Source organism: Felis catus, chromosome X (genome assembly GCF_018350175.1).
Source record: "Felis catus isolate Fca126 chromosome X, F.catus_Fca126_mat1.0, whole genome shotgun sequence".
Lineage (NCBI taxonomy): Eukaryota > Metazoa > Chordata > Mammalia > Carnivora > Felidae > Felis > Felis catus.
Genome location: NC_058386.1, coordinates 14,843,242 through 14,864,143, shown reverse-complemented (window position 1 = coordinate 14,864,143; position 20,902 = coordinate 14,843,242). Strand labels below are relative to the sequence as shown.

Genomic DNA, 20,902 nt, shown 5'->3' with positions numbered 1-20,902 from the left:
CTATGGAAAATGCAGCTTTTATGTGGGTGCAGGATTGCTAGAGATTCTAATATGATTCACAAAAAAGCAAAATCATTATATGACAACTGAAAGCAAAAGAAGGTAAAGGATCTAATGTTGAAGATTCTTTGCCAGCAAAGGATGGCTTGGTATGTATACATGTATGTATGTATGTATGTATGTATGTATGTATGTATGTATTAATTTATAAGAGCTTTGGCTTTAAAAATGCCAAGATAACAGAAGCAGCTTCTGTCCATCAAGACACAGCAGACGAATTCCCAGATGCCATTAAGAAAATCACTGAGGATTACATATAAGGGGCATGGGCAGTTAGGATCCCACCCCCTTTTTAAAAGTTGAATATAGGGGCGCCTGGGTGGCGCAGTCGGTTAAGCGTCCGACTTCAGCCAGGTCATGATCTCGCGGTCCGTGAGTTCAAGCCCCGCGTCGGGCTCTGGGCTGATGGCTCGGAGCCTGGAGCCTGTTTCCGATTCTGTGTCTCCCTCTCTCTCTGCCCCTCCCCTGTTCATGCTCTGTCTCTCTCTGTCCCAAAAATAAATAAATGTTGAAAAAAAATTAAAAAAAAAAAAAAGTAGAATATAAACAGGGGCCCCTGGGTGGCTCAGTTGGTTAAGCGTCTGACTTTGGCCCAGGTCATCATCTCATGGTTCATGAGTTCAAGCCCCACACTAATATGCGGAGCCTACTTGGGATTCTCTGTCTCCCCCTCTCACTCTGTCCCTTCCCCACATGCACTCACACACACACACACTCTCATAATAAACAAACTTTAAAAAGTTGAATACAAATAAACTCATGAGCACTTTAGCAACTTGACAACTTATTCACATGGAGAAAATAGTTCTTTCAAGTTATGCGAAAAAGAAAAAAAAAAACAGTAATTCTGGGTATATCCTTACAGGTGGGTTTATTGTTCACAGTAATGTTGTCAAAAAGACTGAAGAAACAGACTAGTCCAATGGTACAGAACATAATAAAAAGCCTCCTGAGCAGAAGTCCTATGTCAGTTCCTTTCCTGTATATGTTAGCAATGTGTAGCTGAACTCTTGGCATTGAAACCAGAGAAGCCAATAATAGAGGAGCATGCACTTTTCAGTACTGGGTGTAGGATGTGGATCATAAGGTAGATGAAGGATGCAGAGTGCTATATTAGAGTGGCAGAAGTGTTAAGTCATTGAGGGAAAAGGTTAGCGAAAGAAATCTAGATTCATGACGATGACCTCAATTTTCTTCTATAAAATGGAGATAAACAGTAAAGGTTGGGTGGGTGGGGCCAGTACTGCTTACTCACCTATTTTGGTGATAAAAATGAGTCTATCATTAATTTCATTTTAGGAGAAGGTTGATAGACACTGGCCCTTGGATTCAGTGTTCATGGTCATTGTTAAACTGGCATAAAACAATCTAGATTATTTGTTTACTTCTGTACCTGTTTCCTGCTAGAATTAGAACATAAGCTTCACAAAGACAGGCCTATTTGTTGAATTACAATGAAGAGGGTTGTGGTGGAGATTAAGAAATGCACATAAAACCCTCACAGTTGACCATAGGCATTGCTTAACTAAATGTAAGATTCAGTTCACCTATAGCCAATATGAGTATCTGGCAGATTTGAACTTTTGCATGGACTCTTGTCAGGTGTAAGTTTTTGAAAACTTTTGAATAAATTATAAGAGAAAAAGAAGAATCATCGAGGAGAAAGGATATCTGACTGAACAGGCTTTTAATGAAGACAAAAGTGCCCTCTTCTGGAAAACAAATACCACAAAGGACATTTGTTAGTAAGGAAGAGAAGCACGCACCAGGATTTAAGGCAGGAAGGGATAGGCTAACTCTGTTTTGTAGAAGTGCGGTTGGGTATATGACCAGGACTACTCTTACCTATAAAGCTGCTATCTCCCATCCTCCCACCCCTGCCAAGACTTGAAGGGAAAAGATAAATACCAGCTGCCAGTCTTCTGGCTGTACAACAAGAAGGCCTGGACAATGAGAACACTTTTTCTGGACCGGGTCCATGGATGCTGAAGTCAGTAAGTACCTTGCCGGGAAGGGACCACCTTGCCTTTTAAAGTTCTTCTGACACTGGACAATGTGCTACCCAAAACAACATGAGTTCAACATCAAAGGCACTGAAGTGGTCTAGTTGCTCCCAAATACATCTCTATGTCAGCCTCTAGATCAGAGGGTCATAAGGATTTTCAAGGTTCGTTACACACAGTATTATACCGAAAAAATTGTCAACAGTATGGGGGCAAGCCCTGATAGACATTACATCATGAAAGTCTAGAAGGATTACCCTACTGAAGATGCCACCATTATAGAAAGAGCCATGAAAAGCATCAAGCCTAAAAAAAAAAAAAAAATCCTGCCAGAGAAAACTGTTGAGATGTTGTACATGACTTCACACAGGCTTTAAGACAGGGCCAATCAAGGAAGCCATGAAAATAGCCAAAAAAAGGTGGGGGGTGGTGAGGGGCAAAGAGTTTCAAGATACAGATCTTGGGGAAATCCAAGATCTGATAAACACCACATCAGGGGAATTAACAGAAGACAACTTAATGGAGACAAGTTGTCTGAACCAGTGCCAGATGATGAGGAAGATGTAAAAGAAGCAGTACCAGAGAACAAATTGACATTAGACAATCTGGCAGAAGGGTTCTGATTATTCGAGTCTGCTTTTGATTTACATCACAGACCTTTCTATGATATGGGCACTAAAACTAAATCGAACAGCAGATGAAGGATTGGTACCATATGGAAACGTTTTTAGGAAAGTGAAAATGCAACAAAGTCACCAAATTATGATATATCTCCATAAAGTTAAACACAGAGTGTGGCTGCCTCTCCTTCCATCTCCTCCACCTCTTCCGCCACTGCCACCCCTGAGACAGCAAGACCAACACTCCTCCTCTTCCTGCTCCTCTTCATCCTCCTCAACAGGAAGACCGTAACGATGAAGACCTTTATGATAATTCACTTCGACTTAATGAATAATAAATAATCACCATGCCATACTGTTAATAAACTTCTCTATTGTGTGTGTGTGTGTCTTCACAGGAAAATCTAACAACCGTATGTCAGGAACTGTAGGAGATGTTTTGTGTCATCATCATTGCCTAAGTAGAACATATATGCGAGACTTGTGCAAGACACAAGGTGAGTGATGTGGGGTTTCTTGGGGTTTTTTTTTAGTTTATTTATTTTGAGAGAGAAAGGAAGAGAGAGAGCAGGGGAGGGGGATAGAGAGAGGGAAAGAATCCCAAGCTGACAGCATGGAGCCTGACACGGGGCTCGGTCTCACAAACTATGAGATCATAAACTGAGCCAGCCTAAATCCAGAGTCTGATGCTTAACTGACTGAGCCACCCAGGTGCCCTGAGTGATGTTTAATATAAAATTAATAATCTGTTAGTTTTCTTACCAGTTTATAACTGTGCTTTCAAAAAAGTACATTACTGTACAGTATTGCCTCTCCCCCTCTCATAATTGGAGAAACTGCCCATTAGCCTATCAACACAGGTAAGTGGTTTTTTAAAAAATGTAACCATCTCTCCAATACTGTATATCTGTTTTGTCTCATATAAGATAATATTAATATAAGTACTGACACAGATGACTCATCCTGTAAACAGATCATGTAAATTTGCAGTATCAATAAATACAGTACAGTACTATGAGGGTATTTCCTCTTACGATTTTCCTAACATTTTCTTTTTTCTACTTTAAGAATACAGTATAATACATATAACATACAAAATATGTGTTAACTGACTTTATGTTGTCAGGCTTCCTGCCAACAGTAGGCTGTTAGTGAAGTTTTAATTTTTTAATGTTCATATTTTTTGAGGGGAGGGGAAGATAGAGTGCGAGCAAGGGAGGGGCAGAGAGAGAGGGAGACACAGAATCCGAAGCAGGCCCCAGGCTCTGAGCTGTCAGCACAGAACCCATCATGGGGCTTGACACTCATAACTACGGGATCATGACCTGAGCCGAAGTCGTATACTTAACCGACTGAGCCACCCAGGTGCCCTAGTAGTGAAGTTTTGAGGGAGTTACAAATTATTAAGAGGATTTTTTACTATGAGGGGATTGGTGTCCCAAACTCTCATGTTGTTCAAGGGTCAACTGTATATATGAAAACCCAGTCCTATATGTAGCTAGAATATGTACAGAGGGAAAGATTAGGAGATATTCATGCTAATAAAAGAACCCTTATGTTACAAAAGGCTTTGCTTCATAATTTATTTGAAGGGAAGATTCCAAAGCGTGTTTAAAATTATTCCATCTAGAAAAACTCTGAGAAACAAACTATAAGATAGTGTTATTCTATAAAAACACATATAATTATAAAAGCCAGCACTTGTACTTACCAAAGTCTCACTATTGAATCCCTACCCACAAAATAGTATATGGTTTATATTTTGGCTGGAAAGGATTTAAGCCCCTGCTAAATTTCCAACTCAAGAAAGGCACATACAACTAACAAAATGACTCAGTAAACCACCACTGGGAAAAACAATAGTAAGTAGCATTTGACTCTATGTGGCTTCCTGAAGAATCCTGAAACATATACTATATTAAATTTTACAGTGCCAGTACATTTTGAAATGAATAGAGGATATTCTGAATTAATTAACTTAAGGTCACAATTTTTGTTTTTAACTTAAACCAGTCTCACACCCCATCCATTGCTGTTTATAATTACAGCTATATATTTTTTCAAACTGGAAAATTGCAAACTGAATTTAAATATAGCATGCTCCAAACTTAGAATAAGATTCTCCTCTATACTTGATCTTTAAAAATTTTTAATCTAGAGGAATAGTGAAATTATTTACCCTGCTAAATTGATTAAAGATACTAATTTTTTTTAATGAGCACATTTGGAGTGCTAACTTACAAGCCTCAAAAAGTTTTCTAGTGTCTTAATGACAGTTCACACACATGACATTAATTGAATACCTACCATGTGTAATGTGTAAAAGCACTGCAGAAGAAATGGGGGGGGGGGGGGCAGGTTCATTCCACAATGCTAATTACAGTTTCAGCCTCTGTTTTTCCACCCCCATGACTGACAAAACAGTCAACAGAACCCTTGTTCATTATAAGTGCCTTTTTTGCTGGTCCATCCCTACAGCTCCATTATGTTACTGTTAATATTCCAGAACCAGGATGACACAGACTCGCCCATGGAGATGTCCCTGCAAAAGTTGACTGAAGTGGTAATCACTTTCCCAAGCTTGATCAACATCTGTTGACTCCCTTGATGATAGAAGCCCACAGAATCCCGCAGCTCACACAAGCATGTGTAACAGTGCCAGAGAACAAACTACAACAAAACTCTGATACCTCAGTTGCAATCAGTCCACCAAGTAGTTAACTTGGAATTTTCCTCTATGAAACACTATGTGGCACTTGCCCACACTGACCCCCATATGCCACTTCTCTCCCCACACAGTTTCAAGAGTTCTTCCCACAGTTATTTCTGTTGGCACCACACAGCACTACCTGAGCAAGCCAATGCCCTCTGCAGAAGTGGAGAACTCCCTGGGCTATTTCTGGTACACAACTTCTAAGATGATGCTTAAGAAAAATTAGTACATCAGAAGTACCCTGTGACTCTACTACTTCGAGGAATTCTTTAAATTACTTATAAGCTTTCATATATACACAAGTCCTTGGGATACATCAAGAGTTATCACCATCACAATTAAATTCTAAACATTTAAAGATTTCATAAAATTTGTTTATACAGGCCTTAGGAACATTTATGATGTCTCAAAAGATACTATTACCTTTCACTGGGCCTCATGACTTTGGGGTTTAAATTCAAAGATAATTCAGTCATAAGAATGGGAAATAGTTTTAATTTTTCATTTAGGAAGAATTTTTGCTTCCAATAATGCTGACTATATAATTCGGGCAAACCCTTCCACTACAAACAGAAAGCTGGGCAAAAAAATGACAACTGAGAATGAAAGGAAAAAACTATCACTAGTCACAGACTACACATATAGAAAATCCAAAATAATCTACAAATAAACTATGAGAAAAAAATGAGTATCAAAGCTGAGGGATATAAAAGTTAATATTCAAAAATCAATTTATTTATATATACCAGCAATAAAGTTAGAAAATGAATTTTTAATACCATTTAAAATACCATTAAAAAATACCAAATTTCTGGGTGCCTGGCTGGCTCAGTCGGTAGAGCATGTGGCTCATGATCTCAGGGCCGTGAGTTCGAGCCCCACACGGGGTATAGACACTGTTTAAATAAACTTAAAAATATATATATCGGGGGCGCCTGGGTGGCTCAGTCGGTTAAGCATCTGACTTCAGCTCAGGTCATGATCTTGAGGTTCGTGAAATCGAGCCCCGTGTCAGGCTCTGTACTGATAGCTCAGAGCCTGGAGCCTGCTTTGGATTCTGTGTCTCCCTCTCTCTCTGCCCCTCTCCCACTCATGCTCTGTCTCTGTCAAAAATAAATAAACATTAAAAAAAATTAAAAAATATATATATATCAAATTTCTAGAAGTAAATGAAAAGTGGAAAACCTTTACACAGAAAGCTGTAGAAAACAGTATATTACAAAATTAAAGGAAACCTAATAAGTAAAGGGATATTCCACGTTCTTGAGACTTACCATACTTAAAGATGTCAATTCTATCCAAATTGATCTAGAGACCCAATACAACCTCAATATGAACAAGTTTTTTTTTGTTTTTTTTGTTTTTTTTTTTAACATTTATTCATTTTTGAGAATGAGAGAGACAGAGCATGAGCCAGGGAGGGGCAGAGAGAGAGGGAGACACAGAATCCGAAGCAGGCTCCAGGCTCCGAGCTGTCAGCACAGACCCTGATGCGGGGCTTGAACTCATACCGCGAGATCATGACCTGAGCTGAAGTCGGACGCTCAACCAACTGAGCCACCCAGGCGCCCCTGAACAAGTTTTTTAATGGAAATTTGCAGGCTTATTCAAAAATGTATTTAGAAATGCAAGCAGCCAAGGAAAACAAGACACTCTTGAACAAGAACACAAAGACTTTCTCTTCAGGTATCAGGACTTATTATAAATATAAAGCACAGTCATTAAGACACTATATTAGGCAAATGGATGAAAGGAAAGAACAGAAAGCACAGAAATAAATTATATATGAAATGAATGGATGCTTGTTGTACAACAAAGTTGGCATCACAGACCAGAGAGTCAAGTTCAATCTTTGCCAATAAATGGTGCTAAGTCATTTGGATATGCATAAGGAAAACAAAGTCAAACTTAACCTCTACCTCATAACATACATAAACATTAATTTCGGGTATGTTCTAGATCTGAATCGAAAAGTGAAAACATAAAGCTCCTAAAAGATAATGTAGACTAATATTTCTCTGTACATACAAGCACCAACCATAAAGGACAGCACAGATATACTGGACTGTATTAAAATTAATAACTTCTGTTCACCAAAAAAAGAATGGCAAGGTAAGCCACAAAGCAAAGCAGATATTATTATACAGTTTTTTAAAATGGTCAACAGGGGGCACCAACTTCAGCTCAGGTCATGATCTCGTGGTTTATGAGTTCAAGCCCTGCGTCGGGCTCTGTGCTGATAGCTTCAGATTCTAAAGCCTGCTTCTCTGTGTCTCCCTCTCTCTCTGCCCCTCCCCTGCTCAGGCTCGCTCTCTCTCTCTCAAAAATAAACATTTAAAAACAATTTTTTTTAAGAAATTTAAAATGGTCAACACATGATAATGATAAAAAACAGACCAACTTTTAGTCAATAAATTGTATTGTTTTTAAGTTCTCTATAGAAAATGCACTCAATTATTGTCTGAACCTGGAGCAGACCATACCCATCACTCCCAGCCCTTGATATACCACTAACTTTTAGAGATTTACAAGGTTTAGGTCTTCACCTGGATGGATCAAGTTACAGAAGTGCTGGCTTTGTGAAAAATACACTGTGGTGTTCACTGATGTCTCATATACCTTGTTAACTGTTTATCACGCTTCACTACAAAATAGTTTAAAAAGTCAAAGGGTGAGTATGTATACCTCCTGATTTACAAAATAAAAAAAAAATGAGACAAAGATTGTAACTTCCAATCAACAGCCAGTCAGTCAGAAGCCCAAGTGACCATACCTGAACTTGGATTGTCCTCAGAAGGGGATTATGGTGGGGCACACGGCGGTAATCTTGTAGGACTGAGCCCTTACTCTATGGAATCTAATGGTATCTCCAGGTAGATAGTGTCAGAATGGAGTTGAATTCTAGAACACCCAGGTGGTGTCTAGACAACTGCTTGGTAGTGTTGGAAATACACAATACACACACACACACACACACACACACACACACACACACACACACACACACACACACACTGAAATGTGGTAAAGAATCCTTGTTGATGATCTGAAGTTGGAATGACCCCAGAATTGTGGTTAGCGTCTTACAAATTTTCTTACAAAAAGAGATATAAACAGGCCTTTAACAAAACAAATATAAATACCTAATAAATCTATGAAAAGCCGTTCACTCTCACTAGTAACCAATTAAATAAAAAAAGAGACACAGTGAAATCATTTTTAACCTAATATGCTGGTAATGATTACAGTAACAAACATCTCATGTTCTTTCACAGGTATGGGAATAGGTGGGGGGGGGGGGGGCTGGGTAGCTCAGGTGGTTTTGGCTCAGGTCATGATCTCACAGTTCGTGGGTTCGAGCCTCGCATCGGGTTCTGTGCTAGCAGTGCAGAGCCTGCTTAAGATTCTCTCTCCCTCTCTCTCTGCAGCTCCCCTGCTCACACTGTCTCTCTCTCTCAAAATTAATAGTCTTTAAAAAAATTTTTTTAATAAAACAAAATAAAATAAAAAATAATAGGTTTTTACTCCATTGTAAGCCAAAGAAGAACTGTAAACTTTCCTGCTCCATGACTCCATCAAGCAATTCCCTTCCCCTGGCATGCAAACCACAGCAACTGAAATCCTTTCAAGATTGACTTCATACACCAACGCCACACCCCCCACACAAAGCCAAACATGGTACCTTCCTCTCTCTGCAACCCAAGCTAAGAAGTGATATGCTGTGATATGGAGGTCCCACAGCACTTTATTTATAACTCTAGTGACAATATATTTGGTCTTGTATCATTATGTGTGTCTCCTATATCCATTAGACTAGGATTGTGAGGTTTAGAGACTCATCCTTATGGGTCTTTCTTTAGATATGGAGATGCCTAGGACAGAACCTTGCAAGTATCAAGAACTCAGTTTGAAACTTTCTGAATTGAACTAAGAGCATTTCAAAAGGATCTTGTTCTTTATTCAACTACAAACTTCACACTGTAGGCCCTCAAACAGTAGCTAGTCATATCGATGCCATGCAAAGTACACTAGTTCCCACAGCAGACAGCAACAGGGAAACAGCACTCAAAACAATTTACAAAGGCAAGAACCAGTTTCTTCAAAGAACTATGTGTCTTAAAAGTCAATCAAGATTGTTAGCAAAGGAAGGCAGAATGCTTAGTTTTTGTACTCTTTTAGGGCCATCTGAACAATATGAAAGATCTGTATTATTTTCAGATTTATTTGGAAATGACCCCAAGGGTTCATGACATGTAGTGATTAATGACTTAACTCACACAGGCTTGGGGGAAATAGAACACTTAGACAGTAAATATACCTAGATCTGACAAACTTTAATCTTTTGTGTGGTATCAAAAAGAAAGAAACATAAACTGGTATAGCTACTTTAGAAAGTTGTTTGGTATTATGTACATACGCTATGGCTTGGCAATTTTCCTCCTAGATGTGTACCCAAGAGAAATGAAAGCATCTGCCCACAAAAAGACGTACATAATAGTTTATTTGCATTAGCCAAAACCAAGAAACCACCTAAATATCCATGAACAAGAAACGGATAAATTGTGTTTTACCATAAAATTGAGTTTTCCATAAAATGGAAAAAAAAGATTCAGGAAACTTTTGCAGCAATCAGTGCAAAACCACTCTCACTGAGAAATCCATGGGAGTGAACGGTTCACAGAAATGTTTCTATCTATCATGTCCAATTATATCTTCCCTGAGAAATGACATGTAGTACTGCAAATACCAAAATTAGAAACCTGAAAATTTTCACTGGAGTGCATCCCATCAAACCACAGCCTTCTAACAGAATGGGTCACCTGCTGAAACCCACTTGCTAAGTGGTAAGATAATAATTTCAATATGATGAAATTTATTTTAAAAATCCTCCAAATCCTGGGGCACCTGGGTGGCTCAGTAGGTTAAGCGTCTGGCTTAAAACTCAGGTCATCATCTCACAGTGCATGAGTTGGAACCCCACATCAGGCTGTCTACTGTCAGCACGGAGCCTGCTTTGGATCCTCTGTCTCCCTCTTTCTCTGTCCCTCCCTCTCCTCAAAAATAAATAAACATTAAAAAAAAAATCCTCCAAATCCTCAAAAAAAAAATTAAAAATAGAACTACTATACAATCCAGTAATCTCACTTCTGGGTGTATATCCAAAGGAAGCAAAATTAGTACCTTGAAGAGATATCTACATTCCCATGTTCACTGTAGCATTACTTAAATAGCCAAGATATGGAAACAACCTAAACATCTATCAGTGGATGAATGGATAAAGAAAATGTGGTACGGTTCATGAGTTGGAGCCTCACATCAGGCTCCACGCTGACAGTGCAGAGCCTGCTTGGGATTCTCTCTTTTCCTCTCTCTCTGCCCCTCCCCCGCTCATGCTCTGTCTCTCTGTCAAAAATAAATAAACATTAAAAAAAATTTTTTTTAAAGAATAATTTTTTTCTTTAATGGTGTGTATATACAGTGGAGTAGTATTCAGCTATTTAAAAGAGGGGGAAGGGGCACCTGGGTGGCTCAGTCAGACTGAAGTGTCCAACCACTCAGGTCATGATCTCGTGCTTGGTGGGTTCGAGCCCCACATCAGGCTGCCTGGAGTCTGCTTTGGATTCTATGTCTCCCTTGCTCTCCACCCCTCCCCCGCTTGTGCTCTGTCTTTCAAAAATAAATAAACATTAAGAAACTTTTTAGGAAATAAATAAAAGAGAGGGAAGGGGGCAGGAGGAAATTCTGCAGTTTGCAACAATCTGGATGAACGTAGTGGGCATAATACTAAGTGAAATAAGCCGGAGAAAGACAATACCGTATGGTATCACTTATACGTGGAATCTTTAAAAAAAAAAAAAAGTTAAGTTTGTAGAAACAGAGAAGAACAGTGATTGCCAGGGGGTAGGGAAATGGAAACATGTTGGCCCAAGCATACAAACTTTCAGTTATAAGATAAATAAGTTCTGAAGGTCCAGTGTACAGCATGGTTACTTTGGTTAATAATACTATATTGTATACCTGAAATTTGCTGAGAGAGATCTTAAGCATGCTCACCAAAACAAAAAACAAACAAACCAAGGAACTGCGAAGTGACGGATGTGTTAATTAACTTGACTGCGGTCATCACGTCACAATGCATACATATATCGTCACATGGCACACTTTCATTATATACAATTTTATTTGTCAATTATATCTCAATAAAGTGGAGAGGAATAAAAATAAGTACTCTGCTTTAAAACAAAATCCCTCTTTAAAAAAGGACACCAGGATACACTGAATAAAACCAACGAAGCTACCTCCTGTAGGGGAAAATGCAGAGGCTTTCTCCTTTTATCCAAACTCTTCAACTCCAGTTAAACAACTCCAGTTGTTTTTTTCTGGGTACCTACTACTTACTATCCTATGCCCTGAGGTAAAACCAAAGAAACACAGAAAAAAACAAAGAAAAGACAAGTTCCCTGACATCCTTGAAAGAAGAAATACATATGAGAGCAATGCCAGCAAGTAAATGCCTAAAGCTTCTCCAACTCCACAACTCCCCAGGTGTAACTGTGGAACCACACTCCACAGTTATAATCATAAACATTCTGCAATGGTGGAGATATTCTATACCTACACTGTCCAATACAGGACCCACTAATCAAACAATTGGGTACTGGAATTGTGGCTAGTGCGACTGAAAAACCAAATCTTCATTTTATTTAATTAACCTTAAATTTAATCAATTTAATGTCTAATTACAGTTTAAGTACCCACATGTGGCTATAAGCTACCATATTTGACAGCACAATTCCACACATACTTCTATCATAATACTTACCATTGATATACAGTACAGTTCCTCAACTATAAGGTTCTACTAGTCGTAAACACCATCAATTTAAAAGCTCTTGAAAGGAGAATAAAAAACTATATTAAACCATACATGCCTGGCTTAAGACTCATCTGGATTTCAGAAATGCTAAAGCCTGGGAGGAAAATGCACATTAGAACAGAGGATATCCAGGAGCTGTTGTTTTCTAGGCCTCTTCCCCCTGGAGTTGAGCAGCCTGTGGAAAAGGACTCCATAATATATTCATGCTACAACAGCACCCAGCACAAAGAAGTGTTCAATAAACACGGTCTCAAAAAAGTGCCAGATGAACTCTCTCTTTCCCGCTGGTATTCTTACAGCAAGGACTAATCTGTAATACTTGTATTTCTAGCACCTATACAGATATAACATGCACTCTGTATTTGGTTTTTTTTTTTTTTTGACTGGCATGCATTGATGAAAGTGATAGGAATGGTGTGGCTACAAATAACATTTTGAAGACAGAAGCAGCAGAACTTCCTGACCAGAATGTGGAATTAAAGGCAGAACTCTAGGACCATGAACAGAAAAAAGAATGTCTGAAAGAGGTGCTGAGTTTGGGGAAAGAGGCGCTGAGTTTGGGGAAAGAAGCTAAATTTAAAAGATAATGTGGTACTTACTACTTAAAAAACTATATACTAGATACTTTTAGAACTACAAAGATGCAACTTGCTCACAGAAGTTACAGTCCAGTAGAGGGTATGTACATATATAACTATAGTGCAGAGAGAGAGAGAGAGAGAGAGAGAGAGAGAGAGAGGAGAAATGCTATAAGAGGAACAATGATGAAGTGGTGTGAATGTGCAGAAGAGACAAAAGCATTATTTCCAGAAGTTCAGGGTTAGGGTTAAAACAATAAAGCACTACACCAGGGCAGAAAGAGGAAAGTGGCCAAAGGCAGAATGTTAAATAAAGCAAAGATACTGCAGGGGAAGAAGGCTAGAAACAGGAGGAGGAAGACTGGGAGCGTGTGACAGAAAAAAAGCAAGAAGAGTTTTAAGGACATCCAGACTACCATCCAAATGCCATAAAGCAATAAATATGTGCTTAAAAGCTCTAACTTGTGTTAGCATTCACAGCCCAATTCAGGTACTATCTACCTTGAACACTGCACAAATTCCTCCAGCCTCTAATTACTCTTTCCTCTCCATATAGTCCCACGGTACTACTAAAATACATGTCCACAGACAAGAACCAGTATTATTTTAATTTTTTTAATGTTTATTTATTTTTGAGAAACAGAGACAGATCACAAGCAGGGGAGAAGCAGAGAGAGAGGGAGACACAGAATGTGAAGCAGGCTCCAGGCTCTAAGCCTTCAGTACAGAGCCCGACCCGGGGCTCAAACTCACAAGCATCAGATCATGACCTGAGCCAAAGTTGGACACTTAACTGACTGAGCCACTGAGGCGCCCCAAGAACCATGTATTATTAAACTCAGTGCCTTTGTAGACATAGTACAGTACATTGCACGTATGGAATATAACATACTCAGTTGAGTATAATTATACTAAAATATTTTCTGAACTAAACTTATAGACACTAATGGCTTATTTTCTTATAGCACATCAATGAAAATGGTATCTCCCAGCAAGATTGGGTTGTACCATCTGTTTAAATGGCCAGAACTTCTCCATTCAATTTGTTGGGCACCAACTATGGATCAGACATGGTATGCAAAAGTTCCTCAAAGGAAGAGCCTGTGGAAGAGGCAAAGAGGTGAATTAACTATATGTGAGAAATGTAAAAAAGGTATATGCAAGATGTTTTACATGCCCAGAAGAGGTAGAAACTATCTACATCCGGGAGAAAAGGAAAACTCTACTTGGGGAAAAGGTTTCATGGTAATCTTATTTGTACAGAGTTATTTTCTCCAGGCACTCTAAATAATTCAGTTATCTTTGTTATATTGTTTTTAAAAATGTGTTATTCATGGAAAATGGACTTTCTGAAAAGTATAAATGTATTACAAAAGCCCATTTGCACCGTTGCACTCAAGCCATATTGGCCTCCAGCATTTCTCTTAACAGACTTAACAGTCACCAACTCCCCATTACTTCTGTGAAACAGACTGGCTAATGCCAACTGCACCAATGTTTTTGGCTAATAACTGTTTAGTTCAACTTCACACTTCTGCTCCCTGAAATGGAGCTGCTGCATGCTTAGCATTCAAAAGTCAGTTGCATTTCTTCCCCAAAACGACATCAACTCCTCTTCTAATAGCCATTGCATGGTTTTCAACTAACTAGTATATAAACCAATTAAAAGAAAGTTGCAGTTGCTGTGAAAATTAGGTTGGATGCTTTGGTAAGATGTGATAAAGGTGATGGGTCACTTTAAAAATGTGAGTGGGGGAGGGGCGCCTAGGTGGCTCAGTTGGTTAAGCGTCTGACTTCAGCTCAGGTCATGATCTCGCAGTTGATGAGTTTGAGCCTTGCGAGTTCGAGCCCCACATCGGGCTCTGTGCTGACAGCTCAGAGCCTGGAGCCTGCTTCAGTTTCTGTGTGTCTCTCTCTCTGGCCCTCCCCCACTCATGCTCTATCTCTCTGTCTCAAAAATAAAATAAACATTAAAAAAAATTTTTTTTAAATGTGACTGGGGCACCTGGGTGGCTCAGTCAGTCAAGTGCCCGACTCTTGATTTCAGCTCAGGTCATGATCTCACTATCATGAGATCGAGCCCCACACTGGGCTCCTTGTTGGGCATGGAGCCTGCTGAGGATTCTCTCTCACCCTCTCCCTCTGCCCAGACCCCACTTGCACATGTGCGCTCTCACTCGCTCTGTCTCAAAATAAATAAACTCAAAAAAAAAAAAAAAAAAGTGACTGCCAGGGCACCTGGTTGGCTTGATTTCAGGGCCAGGAGTTAGAGCCCCACATTGGGGGCAGAGTTTACTTTGAAAAAAAAAAAAAAAAAATGTCAAATTGGGTATGAGTTAGATAATGTTTTAAAAAAAAAAAAGGAAAAAGCTATTAAAATCTAAAATTCTGCACTAGACTGTTTCATAAGTTGTCTAAATTACTGCTCCACTTTCAAGAAATCAAAACTGGACCCACTACACAGATAGAATGGCCTAGGAGTACGGTTCATACAAGACAGAGGACACTGGTGGCAACTGGCTGGCTCAGTCAGGAGAGCATGCAACTCTTGATCTCGGCGTTGTCAGTTTGAGCCCATGTTGGGTGTAAAGATTACTTAAAAATAAAAATTCTTAAAAAAAAAGACAACAGGCAAGATTAGACGATGCAGGTTCATGATTACCAAATAAACCATACAAGTCACAATGGCTATAAATGTTCAAAGAAAAGTGTGCTTGTTTTAGACTGGAGAGGTTATGTTTTACATAGGAAAGTGGTTCTGAACTAGGTCTGGGGAAACGTATGGGGTTACAGTTGTGTGAGCCAACAGAAGAGAGCACATTCCAACAAAATTTGGTTAAAAACACTTAAGGATTATTATAAATAATGCTGATGATGATATTATATAATTTGCAAAGTGCTTTCATGTTTACCATTTCACTGACTGGATATCACAACAACCCAATTAATTAATTCACAACCCAGAAGTTCATACATCTGAAATGAGATAGAAAAAGGATATCTGGTCAAAACCACATTGTAAGCGGCACCTGAGTGGCTCAGTCAGTTAAGTATCTGACTCAGGTCACGGTTTCACAGTTGCCTGAGATCAAGCTCCACCATCAGGCTCTGTGCTGACAACAGAGTTGGGATTCTTTCTCCCTCTCTTTCTGCCCCTTCCCAGCTCACATCTCTTCCAAAATAAATAAAGGGGGTTTTATTATTATTATTTTAATGTTTATTCATTTTTGAGAGAGAGAGCGAGAGTACATGAGCAGAGCAGGAGTAGAGAGGGAAACACAGAATCTAAAGCAGGCTACAGGCTCTGAGCTGTCAGCACAGAGCCCGACACCGGGGTCAAACTCATGAGATGTGAGATCGTGACCTGAGCCGAAGTTGTTTAACCAACTGAGCCACCCAGGCACCCCAAATAAATAAACATTTTAAAGAAAGAAAGAGCAATGGATCTTACATTTGGTAGTGTTTGCTTATTTCATGTTAAAAGCAAAGAAATGAGTCAACCCTACAAAGAATTTTTTAAAGCCTTTAACACGAAAAGAAAATGTACAAAGTACAAATGGCCAATAAATAAATTTTGTAAATGTTCAATCTTAGAAGTATTTTTTTTTAATCCAACGATAAACAATAAGGAGAAACCATTTGATCACGTTGGCCAAAATAGTAAACATTTTTAACTGGCAACCTTTCCTTTAGGTGACTCAGCAGTGTTTGCTTCACAACCTTCACAGGTATGGCACAATCTCGTCAGTGTTATCTATCACCACCCCCAGTGATTCTCAAGGGATATCTACGACTAGTGTCCTAAGAACATGATCAAAGATACATGCAAGGATTCACTTTAAAAGACATTCTTGGGGCCCCTGGATGGCTCAGTCAGTTAAGCGTCTAACTCTTGATTTCGGCTCAGGTCATGATCTTACAGTTAGTGAGTTCGGGCCCCACGACGGGCTCCACGCTAACAATGAAGACCCTGCTTAGGATTCTCTCTCCCCCTCCCTCTCTCTCTGCTCCTCCCCCACTTACTCTCACTCTCTCTGTCAAAATAAATAAACTTAAAATTTTTTTCAAAAATAAAAGACATTCTTTGCAAATAAATAAAATTTAATAATAAAAGAGATTCTTTACCATGATGTCTACAATAGAGGAAAAAAAGGAGAAACCACATGAGGTACAGAGTACTGAAGTTCTGCTGCAAAATGGCTGACCAAACACATGTTTACCTTTCCTTCTACACTAAAATCCACTTAAATAAGGGGGAGGGGGGACAAAACAAAACCCCAGAGCAGCCCTGGCCCTGGGAATGCAGGAAGTACCCCCAGCAGGCAAATCAGTGAGGAATTCTAAGGAGCTACAAGGCAGCAGCTTAAGATTTTACAGGTGGCAAGGGCACCTGGCTGACTCAGTTGCAAAGCATGCCATTCTTAATCTCAGGATAGTGAGTTCAAGCCCCACACTGCGTGTGGAGCCTACTTTAAAAAAAAATTTTTTTTTTAATTTTTTTTTTCAACGTTTATTTATTTTTGGGACAGAGAGAGACAGAGCATGAACGGGGGAGGGGCAGAGAGAGAGGGAGACACAGAATCGGAAACAGGCTCCAGGCTCTGAGCCATCAGCCCAGAGCCTGACGTGAGGCTCGAACTCACGGACCGCTAGATCGTGACCTGGCTGAAGTCGGACGCTTAACCGACTGCGCCACCCAGGCGCCCCTAAAAAAATTTTTTTGAATGGGTGGCAAAGCCCAGTAGAGCTGAAACACCCACATCTTCGTGTAGGACAATAAAAGATATCTCCAAGAGATACATTTTTCCAGAAGAATCCTTGAAAGATAATAAAACTACAGGTAGCAGGGACTAAGAAAAGAAATGGCTTAATAGTAATCACATAATTGAAAAGCTGTAAAAACTACCCGTACCCATTCCCTGTCCTCTTTCTGTGAGACTAATGCCACCATTTACCCAGTCCTGGACCTCCAAAATCATAGTTCAGACAAAGAATATTCAATAACATTGAGGCCAGTGAAGTGGGGAAAGGTGCCAATTAACTGTAGCTTCCATGAGGAATAGGGAGTCCCACCATCCACAGAGGTAGCTACTCTACAGAAAACCACTGCGTTCCAGGCAAAGGAGAGAGCACAAGCAAAGACAGCACATTTGAAACAGAATTTTATGGGGAGCTCTCCCTGTCAGAGCATAGTGTTTGAGGCTGACAGGGAAAGGATGTGAGGCTGGAGAGGTAGGTAGGCAGAGAACATACCAAAGAGAACCTGACAAGCCATATAAGGGAATTGAGTCTATCCTTTCTCCTTCTGTCAGCAAGAGAGCACAGTTGCAGGCTTTCAAGCAGATCAGTGATATGATCATAATCACATTTTGTATCATATTAGCAACTCTAGATAATGTATCCAGAGTCTGACAAGACCCAGCTAACCACCTTAGGAGACTAAGTGGACGATGGAACCAGTAAGAGATTTTTTTCTTCAATTAAGGAGGACAAGTTCAAGGAAAGGATGCTGTACTTCACATTAAACATGCTCAGTACAAGGTACCTGTAAGAATGCTGAGGTGTAGATTTCCAGAAGGTCATTAAGAAGGAGTCTGAAGCTTGTAGGGAAAAATGGGGGAGGAATTTAGAAAAACACCTGCATATAAGTCAAAGTGAAACTCTGGATGTAATTGAGATAACGACCTATGATTACACTTGGCCAAGAAGTCAAACCCAGGTAACAACAGTATATAAGGAGTAACTGGACTGGGACAAGCCAACAGAGCTTGTAGACAAAGAAATGTAAGAGTAGGACATGGAGAACACAGACACCAAGGGAACACACTGCTTCAAGGAGATAGTGATTAACGGTGTCAGGTGCAACAGAAATGTCAAGTAAAATTGGAACTGAATGAATCTACTAAATGGAGCACACAAGAGATCACAGGTGATCTCAGCAAAAACAGTTTAAACAGCGTGAGAGTGGGAAGTCACAGAGCAAGAGCTGAAGTTTGAGAAGTGAATGAGAAATGGATAGACTACATACAGACCACCCTCTCAGAAGTCTGGAGAAGGGGAGAAGATTAGGTAGATAGGAATGGGGAGGGGACCTAAGCAGTTTAGGGAGGGTTTTCAAAGACAAGAACCTTAGGAATAAGATCAGAGTAAAACAAAGAAGTCAAAAAGCGAGACTAAGGATGTAACAAGGTTACTCAACTTCAGCACTACCAACAACATTTTAGAACAGATAATTTCTTTGCTGAGGGGGCGGGGGGGGGGGGGAGGAGGCTGTGCCGTGCACTGTAAGATGTTTAGCAGCATCCCTGGCCTCCGCCCACCAGATGCTAGGAGCATACATACCATCACCCCCACCCCAAGTTGTGACAACCAAAAATGTCTTCAGGCATTGCAAAATGTCCCCTGGGGAGCAAAAAGGCCCATGGTTGAGAGCTACAGGGATACAGGATGAGGAGGAAGAGGGGGAATAACTGACGGAAAAACAATGCTAAAGCAGCAGCACTGAAGCAGAGGGCACCAGGCAAGGGACCGGCCTGGAAGAACAGAAGCACCTCATCTTCTGAGACAGGAGGAAAACAACAGCTCTGGAGAGAGAGGGACTGAGAAATTTGTAGATGGAGCCAGAAGCTGCAGAAAACCTGCCAAAGGGCTCTCAATATTCTCAGTGGAGCAGAGGCAAGGTTGTGTGCTGAGTAGGAAAGGAGATGATTTGATGGCAAGTTTGAGAACAGTGGCCAGACTTTTTTTTTTTAATGTTCATTTATTTTTGAGAGAAATAGCATGTGCATGCACATAGGCAGGGGAGCAGCAAAGAGAGGTAGACAGAGGACCTGAAGTGGGGCTCCGTGCTGACAGCAGAAAGCCCGATGTGGGGCTCGAACTCATGAACCATGAGATCATGACGCAATCACAACCTGAGCAGAATTTGAACGCTTCACCAACTGAGCCACCCAGGAGCCCCCAGGGGTCAGAATTTGTAACAATTAACAGGCACTGGTAGCTGGCAGGTCACAACCAGAGAAGACCAAATCAGGTTGGTAACTACCAGACTCCCCTCTCTCACTGAGAATGTTAAAATGCACCTCCCCACAAAAATCACCTACTACATACTGACTACAGTCCCAAAGAGCTCACATGTCTATGTGAATTTCAACTACATCACGAAAAGAACAGACTCCTAAGGGTTACCTGGGAAACTAACCCATTTTTTAAAATAACATGCATAGTTCCTATCAGAGAATATGAACTGTTCTACACAACCAATGTATAAATGCACTTCTGGTGCATAATCTATTCAACTTAGAGGATGCCTGTGGTTGCAATTACTTCCTAGTTCTTACCTGGACGAACTATTTCCTGACCAACAGGGAGACCAGAATAGAAAGGAGTGGCTGCATAAACAAGGGCTTATTAAATGAGATTCTTCCTTAACATAGGACAAAGACCTTTCTCTTCCTTGTCACAAGACAAAGACCTGCTCACTCCTGCTGTCTAAACCAATGGCTACAAACTCAAATGATTAATCGGGACCAGGAAACCAGAGGTTATCCCTAAAGTCTGTGCATGGGAAAGAAGCTGGAAGTGAACCACCAGCATAAAGTCAAGAGATACCAAGGGCTATCCTTGGATGTATAAGAAAAAAAGAGGGGCGCCTGGGTGGCTCAGTTAATAGTCCAACTTCGGCTCAGGTCATCATCTCACAGTTCATGAGTTTGAGCCCTGCATCGGGGTCTCTGCTGTCAGCACAGAACCTGCTTCAGATCTTCTGTCCCCCTCTTTCTCTGCCCTTTCCCCACGCAGGCATGCATGCACTCCTCCTTTCACTCTCAAAAATAAATAAATATTTTGCTTACCTTTTTTAAAGAAAGCAAAAAGAAAACTTACACACAGAAGCCTAGGGCTGTGTGTTGTAGGAATGACCAAAGCAAAAGGGAAAACCCAAGTCTTTGCTCCACCACAGACAGGGAGTCCAGTTCGAGTCCAGTTCACACCACTCTCTGGATTTCAGAAATCTGTCTCAGAATAGTTGGAAAACTCTCCTGGAACAGTGA

General features: G+C 40.2%; 1 protein-coding gene and 1 non-coding gene across 7 annotated transcripts in view; one reads left to right on the top strand and one right to left on the bottom strand.

Moving 5' to 3' along the window:
- The window catches only part of CDKL5 (cyclin dependent kinase like 5), a 213,489-nt gene that overhangs the window by 177,466 nt on the left and 15,121 nt on the right, over positions 1-20,902 (bottom strand). The window contains exon 1 of one of the 6 annotated variants that reach the window (XM_045051233.1): positions 8,170-8,337. The exons of the other annotated variants lie outside the window; for them this stretch is intronic. The gene's annotated coding sequence lies outside the window, so the exon portion shown is untranslated. Of the gene's footprint in view, positions 1-8,169; positions 8,338-20,902 lie in introns of those variants that run through there. 6 annotated transcript variants of the gene reach the window in all.
- Positions 6,214-6,286, top strand: TRNAM-CAU. Its single transcript has one exon. It is a non-coding gene; the product is annotated as a tRNA-Met (tRNA).